Source organism: Prionailurus viverrinus, chromosome B4, assembly GCF_022837055.1.
Source record: "Prionailurus viverrinus isolate Anna chromosome B4, UM_Priviv_1.0, whole genome shotgun sequence".
Classification (NCBI taxonomy): domain Eukaryota; kingdom Metazoa; phylum Chordata; class Mammalia; order Carnivora; family Felidae; genus Prionailurus; species Prionailurus viverrinus.
Window position 1 is genome coordinate 43,252,558 of NC_062567.1, and position 13,800 is coordinate 43,266,357.

The following is a 13,800-nucleotide window of genomic DNA, read 5'->3' on the forward strand; positions in this document are numbered from 1 at the left end:
ATTCATAGTGAAGCCAGTGGGACTGAGATTTTCTTTGCTTGGTATAGGCCTTGTCTATTCAGATTTTCTATTTCTTCTTGAGTCAGTTTTGGTAATTTTTGTCTTTCTATGAATTTGTTTATTTAAATTACCTAATTGTTGGCATGATGTTTTTCATAATATTCCCTTTTAATCCTCTACACTTCTGTGAGGTCAATAGTGATGTCCCTTTTCCATTCCTGATTTTGATCATTGGAGGCTTTTTCTCCTCTTTTCTTGGTCAATATGGCTACACATTTGTTAGTTTTGTTGATCTGTTTGGTGAACCAACTTGTGGTGTCATTGATTTTCTCTTCTGTTTTTCTGTTTTCTATTTCATTGCTTTCTGCTCTAATCCTTATTATTTTCTTCTGCTTATAAATATAATTTACACTTCTCTTCCTAGTTTCTTGAGGTATAAGGTTTTTTTTTTCTGAAATAGGCATTTGAAAGCAATAAATTTTCTTCTAAGCATAGCTTTAGCTGTATCTCATAAATTTTGATATGTCTTTATTTTTATTCACTTCAAAACACTTTTTGGTTTCCATTTTGATTTCTTCTTTGACCAACCAGTTGATTTAGAAGTATGTTGTTTAAGTTCAGAATGTTTTGGGATTTCCCAGATTTCTTTCTGTTGTTGATTTATAATTTAGTTCTATTGTGGTCAGAATATACATTGTATAACTCAAATCCTATTTATTGAGACTTGATTTATGGCTTGGTATATGGTCTGTCTGGAAAATGTTTCATGTGTACTTCTTGAAAAATTGATAGACTTTATTTTCTAGAGAAGTTTTAGGTTTACGGAAAAGTTGAATAAAGTACAAGAGTTCCCATATACTCCTTTACCAACTCCCCATCCAGTTTTCCCTATTACTAATGTTAACTTAATAATGTGATGCATTTATTACAATCGGGTTAAATTTGATACATTATTATTAACTAAGGTCCATAGTTTACATTGGAGTTTACTCTTTGTGTTGTACATTCTGTGAGTTTTGACAAATGTATAATGATATGTATCTACCATTCATTTGTTATCATTCAGAATATCATACCATTCAATGTATCATACATTGCCTTAAAAAGCCTCTGTGCTTTACCTATTCATTCCTCTCTCTCTACTCCCTGAACCTTTGGCAACCACGGATATTTTTACCATGTTCATAGTTTCTTTTCAAAATGTCATATATTTGGAATCCTACAGTATTTAGCCTTTTTAGATTGGCTTCTATCATTTAGAATATATATTTAAGGTTTCTCTATGTCTTTTTGTGACTTGATAGCTTATTTCTTTTTACTGATGAATAATATTCCATTGTCTGGATGTACCATAGTTTTTTTTAATCCACTCACCTGTTGAAAGACATCTTGGTTGCTTCCAAGTTCTGGCAGTTAAAGCTGCTTTAAACATTTCTGTGCAGGTTTTTGTGCAGACATTACATTTTTAATTCATTTGGGTAAGTACCGGGTAATTTAAGGGTAGATACCAAATTACTGATCATATGGCAAGAGTATGTTTATTTTTGTAGGAAATTTCCATACTGTCTTCCAAAGAGGTGATACCATTTTGCATTCCCACTAGCAATGAATGAGAGTTCCCATTGCTCCACATTCTTGTCAACGTTTGGTGATGTTGTTTTAGGTGTTACCAAATTGTTGATCATATAGCAAGAGTATGTTTATTCTTGTAAGAAATTTCCAAGCTGTCTTCCAAGGAGGCTATATGATTTTTAGATTCCCGCCAGTAATGAATGAGAGTTCCCATTGCTCCACATCCTTGTCAACATTTGTTGATGTCATTATTTTGATTGTTAGCCACTCTAATAAGTTTGTAACGATATCTTATTGTTTCAATTTGCAATTTCTTAATTACATATGATGTTAAGCATTTTTTCATGTGGTCATTTGCTATCCGTATGTCATCTTTGCTGAGATGTCTGTTCAGATCTTTCTTTTGCCCATTTTTTAATTGGGATTTTTTTTATGGTTAAGTTTTAAGAATTCTTTGTATATTTTGGATACTAGTCCTTTATCAGTTATGTGTTTTGCAAGTATTTTGTGGCTTGTTTTTTCATTTTCTTAGTGTCTTTCACAGAACAGAAATTTAAATTTTAATGAAATCTAATTTATTTAATGAAATCCCAATTTTTTTTCTTTTTTTTTTTTTTTTTTTTGGATTGTGTTTTTGATGATACCAAAAAGTCATCACCAAACCCAGGATCACCTAGGGACATTTCTCTTGTTATTGTCTAGGAGTTGTATGGTTTTGTGTTTTACACTTAGGTATTTGATCCATTTTGAGTTAATTTTTGTTTATTTTTAATTTATTTTTTTTAAAGTAAGCTCGGTCCAATGTGGGGCTTGAACTCATGACCCCAAGATCAAGAGTCACAAGCTCTACTAACTGAGCCAGCTAGGCACCCTATTTTGAATTAATTAAAAAATATATTTTTAATGTTTTTATTTTTGAGAGAGATAGCATGAGCAAGGGAGGGGCACAGAGAGATGGAGACACAGAATCTGAAGCAGGCTCCAGGCTCTGAGCTGTGAGCACAGAGCGCGATGCCAGGCTCGAACTCACAAGCCATGAGATCATGACCTGAACCAAAGTCGGGTGCTCAGCCAACTGAGCCACCCAGGTGCCCCTTGAATTAATTTTTATGAAAGGTGCAAACCATGCACACTTCTAAAAATTGTGTACTCTGCAGTCTTTGGCTGGAATGTTTGGTATATGTCAGTTATGTCACCTTTGTTGATAGTGTTCAAGTCTTATATATATATATATATATATATATATATATATATATATATATATATATATATATATATACTTACTGATTTTCTGTTTTTACCAATTATTGAGAGTGAGGTACTGAATTATTCACCTGTTATTGTTGAATTGTCTATTACTCCTTTCAAATTTGTCAGTTTTTTCTTCATTTGTTTTGAGGCTATATTGTTAGGTGTGTATACATTGAAATTATTATATCTTACTAATGTAAGATATACATCATTATCATTAATCCTTTGTCTCTAATATTACTTTTCATTTCAAAGTGTATTTTATCTGATTTTAATATAGTTCTCTGTATAGTATGTTAACATATCATTATTCATATAGTTATAATTCCTAATGTAGTTATGTTAATATGTTATATATACATATATAACATTATTATATTAATAGTATATATTAATATACAACATATAATAATGTATATATTATATATGTATATATAATATATAAATAAAATAAATGTATATGTTATATATAAATAATAATTATATATACATATATAATAATATTTTAATGTAGTTCTCCGTATAGTATACATCTTTTTTCATCCTTTCACTTTCAATCCATTTGTGTCTTTGAATATAAGATCTGTCTCTTATAGAAAGCATGTAATTGAATCTTGCTGTTTTATCCAGTGTGACACTGTCTGCCTTTTGGACTTGAATTTGCCATTTCGCTATTTCTTTACAAACATTCTATTCTTGTCTATTTTGTTCCTTTATTTCCTCCTTAACTGCCACCTTTTGTATTAAGTAAATGCTTTTAATGCACAGTTTTAATTCTTCTGATTTTTTTCTATATGTTTTTTGGAGTTGTTTTCTTGGTGGTTGCTCTAGGAATTATAATACGCATTTTAATTTATCAGAGTCTACTTCAGTTAATAATTCTGGTAAAATATATAAGCTTTGCACCATTCTTTCTCCTTCCTTTGTGCTATTACTATATATTATGGTTATTATAATATTAAGTATCAATGATAAATACATTAAAATATATTTATATATATTATAAACCCCAAAATACAGTGTCATGGTTATTACTTTAAAAATGATTACATCTTTTGGGGCACCTGGGTGGCTCAGTTGAGCATCTGACTTCAGCTCAGGTCCTGATCTCGTGGTTCACGAGTTTGAGCCCATATTGGACTCTGTGCTGACAGCTTGGATCCTGGAGCCTGCTTCAGATTCTGTGTCTCCTTCTTGGTCTCTGCCCCTGCCCCACTCACTCTCTCTCTCAAAAATAAATAAATGTTAAAAAAAAATGATTACACCTTTCAAGGAAGTTAAGAGAAGAAATGCGGATTTATACATATTTATAGAATCTTTTATATTAACCACATATTTGCTATTTTTAGTGTTCCTCATTTCTTCTTTTGGCTTCTAGTTACCATCTAGTGTCACTTTCTTTCAGCCTGAAGAGACTTCCTTGAGGATTTCTTGCATTATCCATTAGCAATAAATTTTCTCAGTTTTTGATTATCTGAGAATGTCTTTATCTTCAGTTTTGAAGGATAAATCTGCTAGATATGGAACTTTCAGTTGACAAAAGTTTTTCCCAGTACTTCGTGTATGTCATTCAACTCTCTTCTAGCCTCCATTGTTCCAGATAAGTTGCTTTTCTCTTGCTGTTTTTGAGGTTTTCTCTTTTTTTTTTTTTAATTTTTTTTTCAACGTTTATTTATTTTTGGGGACAGAGAGAGACAGAGCATGAACAGGGGAGGGGCAGAGAGAGGGAGACACAGAATCGGAAACAGGCTCCAGGCTCTGAGCCATCAGCCCAGAGCCTGACGCGGGGCTCGAACTCCCGGACCGTGAGATCGTGACCTGGGTGAAGTCGGACGCTTAACCGACTGCGCCACCCAGGCGCCCCTGAGGTTTTCTCTTGAACACTGGCTTACAACAGCTTGTTTTATATTTAGGTGTTGATCTCTTTGTTTTTTTCCTAATTGCACTTCACTGAGCTTTCTTGAATGTGTATTAAAATTTTTCATCAAACCTGATAAGCTTCTCTCTTCTCTTTTTCTGGCTTTCCAATGTGTATATGTTGGTATATGTTCGTATACTGTGCTATCGCACACATCTCTGAAACTCTTCTTTTTTTTCCTATCTTCTTTCTCTATTACTGACATTGGATAATTTATATTTTCAGGCTCACTGATTCTTTCTCCTACCATCTCAAGACTGCTGTAGAAGTGCACCAGTGAATTTTTCATTTTAGTTAATTATATTTTCAACTCCAGGACTTCACTCTCTTTATGGAAAATCTCTATGTATAGATTCATTGTTTCCATATTTTTTTCTTTCATTATGATTTTTCTTTAGTTCTGTGAGCTTATATATAATAAATGCTTTGAAATTTTTGTCTGACTTAGCTAGTACCCCTGGGGTACTCAGAAACCATTTCTGTTGGCTGCTTCTTTTCTTGACTATGAGTCACAGATCCCTGTTTCTTTGTATATTTGTAATTTTTTTTGAAGTTTTTTTTTTAAGTTTATTTTGAAAGAGAGAAAGAGAGAGGGGGAGACAGTGTGAGTAGGAGAGGGCCAGAGAGAGAGAATCCCAAGGAGGCTGTTTGCTACCAGTACAGAGCCCAGTGCGGGGCTTAAACACACAAAACTGTGAGATCATTACCTGAGCCCAAACCAAGAGTCGGATGCTTAATTGACTGAGCCACCCAGACGCCCTTATTTTGTAATTTTTTGTTGAGACCTCGACATTTTAGATAACATAATATACCAGGTCTAGATTCTCATCTCTCCAAGATTTTTCATACTTTTTTCTTAAATGAGAAATATTTGACAATTAAAAATCATATATATTTAAGACATACAATTTGGTAATTTGATACACATGTTCATTGTGAAATAATCACCAAAATCAAGCTAATTAACATATCCTATGGTTCTTTTTTTGTTTGTTCATTGTTTTTTCGTTAATAGTATAAACATATAAATTAGTAATGTGTTTACTACATATGAATTAGTAACTACATATAAATTAGTAACGTGTTTACTACACCTATGAAATCTCTCTTCCCTATGATTTGTGGCCTTTGATGTTTATTTTTTAAATTTTTAATTTTTAAGTCTGCTTCCCCAGGCTTTGCCTCTATGTTTGCCTGGCTTATTAGTCAGCCAGTGATTAAACAGGAATTATACTGAACCACCTAATCCAGTAAGGTTTGTGTCATCTGTCAGTGGGTTTGTGTGTGAGTATGTAGTACTTCAAACTTCAGGCTGTTTTCAAGTCTCCCCCTTCTTTTATATTTTGCTGGGCTCTTTTACCTAAGCTCTTGGCATCCACATAGCCTCAGTGGCAGCCAGGAGTGTGTGACTGGTTGAATCCCCTTGGGTCTTTGCTATAAATGCAAGCAGCCTCAGCCAGGAATATACTTGTGCCAACCATGACCACAGCCTTGTGCTAGGAGAGCTTTTGGCCCTTCTCACTCGCCTATCTCTGAGATAGTCTGTTCCGCTGACACCCACTGCTGGACATGAGTGTTACCCACTGCTCCAAATCAAGTAAGCCTCTTTCGACTACAACAGAAAAGCTGCTTATTCTCATAACCTGCCCCATCCTGGCACAACATCTGCTTCAACTGAGGCAAGACAGATGGGAGAAGCTCCAGGTCCAAATGCCACAGATTCCCACTATTTTTTTTTTTTTAATATTTTTGTAATGTTTATTTATTTTGGAGAGAGAGAGAGAGTGAGCCCGACACGGGGCTCAAACCCCCGAACTGTGAGATCATGACCGGAGCTGAAGTCAGATATTTAACCAACTGAGCCACCCAGGCACCCTAATTCCCACTATTCTTATCCAAGTTAATCTGTTTTTTTAGGCATAAATGCGTCTCAGATTATTGTATGCCTTTGGTTAAGTTCTCAAACCTCAAAATGGTTTCTATGAATTTTGTCTAACTTTATAGTTGCTTTTTTTTGAGAGAGAGAGAGAGGGAGTGGGGGACAGGGGAAGGGTGGGGAGAAAGAGAGAGAGAGAGAGAGAGAGAATCTTAAGCAGGCTACATGCTCTGCACAGCGCCCAACATGGGGCTCTATCCCACAATCTTGGGATCATGACCTGAGCCAAAATCAAGAGTCGGATGCCTAACTGACTGAGCCCCCCCGCCCCCAGATGCCCCTATGGTTGCTTTTTGTGGAGAAGATTTGTTGATAGCCTCACTTGGCTATAAGCAAGAAGCATACCTCACCCATTCATTTGGTTTTAGTCTAGCTATATGTTTATATTTAAAGTGGGTCTCTTATAATGACCATAATTGAGTCTTGCTTTTTTTTCATGTTGAAAATCTCTATCTTTTAAACGATACCTTTAGTCTTATGTTCAATGTAATTTCGATGCAGTTGGATTAAACTCTTGCATCTTGCTGTTTTTTGTTTGTTCCATCAGTTCATTATTCCTTTTCCCCTCTTTTTTGTGTCTTCTTTAGCATTGATCGAATCTCTTTATGAGCTCATTTTTGTCTCCACTAATGGCTTATTATTTAAATCTGAAAAAAAAATTTTTGTGGTTGCCCTAGCATTTCTAATACACATCTTTAATCACCATTTCACATTTAGTATAGTTTTTATTACAGGAAGGTTTTTGTACTCCAATTTCCTTGTCATATTTTATGCTATTGTTTTTATACATTTTTCTTTTACATATGCTATAAACCCACAATACAATGCTATTTTTGCTTTAGAACAGGGGTGGCAAACTTTTTCTGTAAAGGGCCTGTTAGCAAGTATTTTAGGTGTTGTAGGCCATCTGGTCTTTGTCTCAACTACTCAACTCTGTCGTTGTAGTATGAAAGCAGCCATAGACAATACATAAAAGAATGGGTGTTACTGTGTTCCAAAGTAACTTTACTTACAAAAACAGGAAGTGGGTGAGATTTGGCCTTAGAGCTATACTTTGTTGACCCCTGCTTTAGACAATTATTTGAAACTATTAAAAATAATTAGAAGGGTATTTTATATTTACCTTTATTTCATCCATTTCATGAAATTTTCATTTCTTTATAGAGATCCAAGTTTGTATATGATATCATATTCCTTCTGCCTGAAAACTTCCTTTAACATTTCTTATAGTATGTATCTGTTGGTAGTGAATTCTTTTAGGTTTTTGTTGGTCTGAAAAAAGTATTTCTCTTTAAGAGATAATCTTATTGTTCATGTATGTATTTCTCTTCTCTGGCTGCTTTCAAGATGTTCTTATTTTTCTTTTTTCTTTTTTTAAAATTAAGATGGAATTTCAATATAGTTAAGTTTACCCATTTTATTTATTTTTTATTTTTTATTTTTTTTTACATTTATTTATTTTTGAGAGACAGAGGGAGACAGAGCATGAGCGGGGGAGGGGCAGAGAGAGAAGGAGACACAGAATCTGAAGCAGGTTCCAGGCTCTGAGCTGTCAGCACAGAGCCCGATGTGGGGCTCGAACTCACGGACCGCGAGATCATGACCTGAGCCGAAGTCGGACGCTCAACCGACTGAGCCACCCAGGTGCCCCACCCATTTTCATGTACAGTTCTGTGAGAATTAATATATTTCTACAGTGGTATAACAACCCTAACAGTCAAGGTATAATATAGTTCCATCGTTCCCAGAAACTCTTCCTATGTCCCTTTGTATACAAGTCAGTTCCCCTCCTCACCTCAACCTCTGTCATTGATCTGTTTTCTGTCCGAATAGTTTATGCCTTTTCCAGAATGTCATTTAAATGAAAGTGTCAGGTATGTAGCCTTTTGGGTCTGGCTTCTTTCACTTAGCATAATGCATTTGAGATCCCATCATGTGGCTGTGTCAGTAGTTCTTTCCTTTTTATGGCCAATCAGTATTCTGTCTTATGCGTCTATCATAGTTTGTCTATAAAGCCACGACAGCAACACGTTTGTGGCTGTGACAAGGTATGGCAGGATTGTTTTCCAGAAGGTTTAATAAACAAATCTGTAGTAAAACCAGCAGTATCTGAACATACTAGTTTTATAATATCCAACTCAACGCTGGGCATTATTTAAATATATTTTCTTCAAAATGGAAGCGTCTTCTCTTCTGACTATAAGTAATATATGCTCTTTGAAAAGTTGTGGAACAGTCTCTACACAAAGAGTTACAGTTCCTTATATGACAAGATCTGGTGTCAGCCAGCTGTCTGATCTAAAACTTAAACGTACGCCATTTTGCCCTTTTAGAGTGTACCCCCTAGCACTAAACAGAATATTCTAGGTGTGAGCTGGATCTTCAGCCTTGCTCCACCTGCTGTATTTCTTTGAATGCAGCTCAAGTTTGCAGCCACTTTTTTTGGTAGTTGAGTCCCGTCAAATCATCTAGAACCCTAAAGTCTTTTTCACATGTGCTAATGTTAAGCCATAACTCTCTCATTCTGTATTTCTCCAGACCTCCAGTGGGAGACTTTACAATCATCCGTAGTTCAGTGTCAGATGTGGCCTGTGTGTCTAGCTTGTTGAGGCTATTTTTTGGACCCTCATGGTTAACCTACAATGAATGAGTTGTTGAAAAATGTTTAACAGATCAGAGAGCCAAAGGAGAACTCATGCCTCATCATAATCAACTCTTGCCATGTGTTAAGAATATTTTTTAAATTTTCTAATATTTATTTAGTATTTTGGAGGATAAAGAGATTACCATCTTATATGTAATTGCTGAGAGGTAGTGTTTAATATTATAAGATTTATTGAGACTCCTTTAGGTATGGTTTAATCAGCACCACGTTTTATTGTGTGTGTGTGTGTCTCTGTGTGTGTGTGTGTGTATCATTAATGCAGTATCTATTATGGTATCCTATGTATTACCACTATGTATATTTGTTATTACTACCATATTTATTTAAAACGTTAAGGTGTTTTTTTTTGAGACTTTAAACCACATTGTAGACTACAGTTCCCAAACATATGTGGCAGCAACCAGAGAGATTAAAAACCACACCATTGAAGAGAGTAAAAATTCTAAGACCTATCCCAAAGCTAAATAGGATAGCAGTGTCATGGCTGCTGCTAATTTAGATTGCATGAAATTACCAAAGAGGAACTGCTAGCCAGGGATAGTTACCATCTAAAAGCAAAAGAAATAAAGAAGTCTGTAAATAAAGAAGATAAAGTAAGTTTCATCATGGCAGCCATTGTTTATTTCAAGCAGTAGTAGATTAGCCTATTAGTAAAACCACTGTATCAGGCAATGTTCCATAGTAATACAGTGAGGAAAAACACGACAAAGCATGAAAAATTAGGAAAGGAAACCAGATTCATAAGGGGTCACATATAAGAAAAGGCAAGAGTCATTTGGAAGTCTGGTCGAGTAGCAGAGAAAGACTAATATTAACATTGTATCCAGATAGGCTTTATCATTCTGCTGTTCTTTCTATTTCCTGCCAGTATACTGGAAGATATTGAAACAGAATTATCAAGGTAGCCCCACACATTAGAAGTGTTAGATGGAAAAAAAAATAGTGTTAGATGGAAGTGAAAAAAAATGTTCCCAGATTTGAGCATAACTCCCTTTGGTGAAACAACTAACCCATTCTTTTAGCAAGTGGAAGCCAATCCTCCTCCAGCTTGCAGTAAATTCTGGCAAGAAGCTACAGTTTTGTGACCTCTTTATTTTGGCTTTGTTTTATCCCTACTTTGCTTTAGTAATACTCATGACTCTTAACTCCTTTCAACGTGGGGGCAGGACACAGGTTGTTAAGGCAGATGCTGTGGGTTCAAATAGAAAGTACGTAGAAAGATATTAACTATCCCTGGCCAGGGTTTTTTCCTAAGCCTGTATGAGTAAATACATTTTTAATGACCATTTTTAACTCCTTTTAATTAATTCTGCATACCTCTGCCGGAATCTTTCTTAAGCCTACTTCAAGTTACGTGATTCCTGCTTGGAATATTTAGTTGCTCCAGACTGCCTGCCTGATTCAGGGCTGAGCTCCTCAGTTTGACCTGAAGATCTCAAGAAGTCATTAAGTCCTCATCTCCCACTGCTCACGTGTGTCTTGAGCTCCAGGCCACAGTGGACCGCTTCCTTTGCTTCACCACCTCCAAGCCTTTGTTCACGCTGTTCTGTCTGAAATCTGTCTCCTCTGTTGTGGCCTGCTAAAGTCTTACTATCCTTTGATATTTTGATTGTTCATTTGTTCAATACATCTTTGAGTGGCTATGGGAGCTGTAGGCATTGTTCTAGTAGGTGAGCCTCTAGCAAAATAGAAGATCATTGCTCTTGTAGAACATACTTTCTAATAGTTCACCCCACTGAGATATAAACCCATCTCCTTCATCATCTTTTTTACTTTCTCTAAATTGATGTGCTGCATATTTACACAAATCATGATGATGAGGAAGAAGAAAGTGAGATATTTGAAGTGATCACTGTGGCTGGACAGAGAACATTCCAGATGCTCTAATTTTAAAAGTATGTATCCTCAGTGTAGAATGAAGCAAATGTAAGCAAAGATAGGTATAAAAGAGTGATATGGACTTGAACGAATAGTGTTAGGATATATAAAAGCTAGGATACCCAGAGGCCTCTGAGGTGAGCGACACGAAGGATAACCAGAAATACAAAAGGTTATGTTCAGAGCAGAACAGCAGGGAGTAGACATAGCGAGCTTCTTGTACAAGATGAGGTGATGTTAATGTATGACAGAACAGAACTATTTAACGCCTCTTTTTCCATATTTTCTGTCAAGAAGAAAGCTAACTAACTGGAATGATAGAACAGCTAAAAATCCCAGATGGGAGACGCGGTAAGTCCAAATAGCCGATCAAAAAGTATTGTTTTCTGGTGCTTGTCTCCTCACCCCCACTCTGTCCCTTCACCCTGGGAGCTGAAAGAACATCCCTCCAGCCAGGGAACTGAAAGAACTTGTAGATGAAATTACTGAACTGTCATCTTTAACGAATTGTAAAGAACAGATGAGGTACCAGAAGTTTAGACATAGAACAAAGTACAGTTGACCCTTGAACATTGTAGGGGCCAGGGGTGCTGGGCCCCTGCACAGTCAAAACTCTGCATATAACTTTAACTTCCCTAAAACTTAACTGCTAATAACCTGTTATTGACCAGAAGCCTTACCAATAACATAAACAATTAACACCTAATTTGTATGTGTTATATACTATATCCTTACAATACAGTAAGCTAGAGAAAATATTATTCAAATCATAAGGAAGAGAAAATACATTTACAGTACTGTACTATATTGAAAAAATTTGCTTATAAGTGGACCCACATAATTCAAACCATGTTGTTCAAGGTTCAGCTGTAGTTGCATTAAAAAGGGGGGGAGGGATGGGGAGATAACGAAATGTGCATCACTAACATTCCATCCATTGGTTCCAACTTTGCATCTTAAGAGTTTGCTCCCTTTTAAAATATTTATAGCCTCAGGGCACCAGGGTGGCTCAGTCGGTTGAGCGTCTGACTTCGGTTCAGGTCACAATCTCATGGTCTGTGAGTTTGAGCCCTGCATCGGGCTGTGTGCTGACAGCTCAGAGCCTGGACCCTGCCTCAGATTCTGTGTCTCCCTCTCCTCTTCCCCTCCCTCCCCTCACTCTCTGTCTCTCTCTCTCAAAAGTAAACATTAGAAAATAATTAAAATATTTATAGCCTATTATTTTGTCTCCATCGGCCTTGTCTTTTGCAAACTCAAAATTTTTCAGGATATGCCCATGAGAAGATTGCAAGTAAGATGCTTCAGGGTTCTGACCTTGACCTCTATCTTATTCAACATCATATCAATTGACTTAGCTCCTACCAAGGGACTCTGGACGTATTTCATGTTCATTAAAATTTTGTTTATTGACCTTAAATAAAGAGGTAGAGGCATATTAATTAAATTTGCAGGTGATAAAATGTTAGAATACCTAACATGATGCATGACTGATCCCAAGGTTCAGAATGACCTCAACAGACTTGCAAGGTGGGCTGAAACCACAATGGCATTTAAAAGGAATAAATGTCAAATCTTGCATTAGATGAAAAAAAATCAGTTGCATAAGCACAAGTTGTAGGAAAACTAGCTCAACAGAATTCAGTGGAAGTAGGGGGACTTTTATTGATACCAAGATCAGAAAGTAGAAACAGTAGTCTCGGCACCGTACGTGACATTGGTTACTCTCTACCTGCAAGAGCGTTCTGGGTGTAATGTTTAAGATCTTTATAATGTTCGTATGTTCTAAATAGAGTGACCAGAAAGTTGTTGTCAGGAAACCTTGTCAAGCAAAGAAGTCTTGAAGCAGATAAGAATTTTTAGGTTGGAGAAGAGATAATTTTTAGGAGATCACATCTGTCTTCTAACATAATATAGCTGCTGAATGGCTATAGAATTAGATTTACTTCTGTGAAGTCCCAGTGACCAGAATGGAGACCAATGGGGAGAAGTTATTGGGAGGGTAGTTTTGGTTTGAAATAAATAATAAAGAACTCTCTATCAATAATCATTATGATGGTAATATTTATTAAGCAATTACAATACATCAGGCAATGAGCAAAGCGCTTTTCATGCAGCATCTCATATTTAATTCTAACAGCAGACTTGTCATATGGGTCCTTTTTGGTCCCTAGCCAAACAGCTATTCTTTTTTTTTCTTTGTTAATGTTTGTTTATTTTTTTTTTTTAATTTAAAAAAAAATTTTTTTTCCAACGTTTATTTATTTTTGGGACAGAGAGAGACAGAGCATGAATGGGGGAGGGGCAGAGAGAGAGGGAGACACAGAATCGGAAACAGGCTCCAGGCTCTGAGCCATCAGCCCAGAGCCCGACGCGGGGCTCGAACTCACGGACCGCGAGATCGTGACCTGGCTGAAGTCGGACGCTTAACCGACTGCGCCACCCAGGCGCCCCTAATGTTTGTTTATTTTTGAGAGAGAGAGAGAGAGAGAGAGCGCGAGCGCAGGGGAGGGGCAGAGAGAGAGAGGGAAACACAGAATCCGAAGCAGGCTTCAGGCTGTGAGCTGTCAGCACAGAGCCCAA

General features: G+C 36.3%; 1 protein-coding gene across 3 annotated transcripts in view; it reads left to right on the top strand.

Annotated features, from left to right (window-relative positions):
* Nucleotides 1–13,800, top strand: part of BORCS5 (BLOC-1 related complex subunit 5) — a 98,527-nt gene that overhangs the window by 19,861 nt on the left and 64,866 nt on the right. The window lies entirely within an intron of this gene.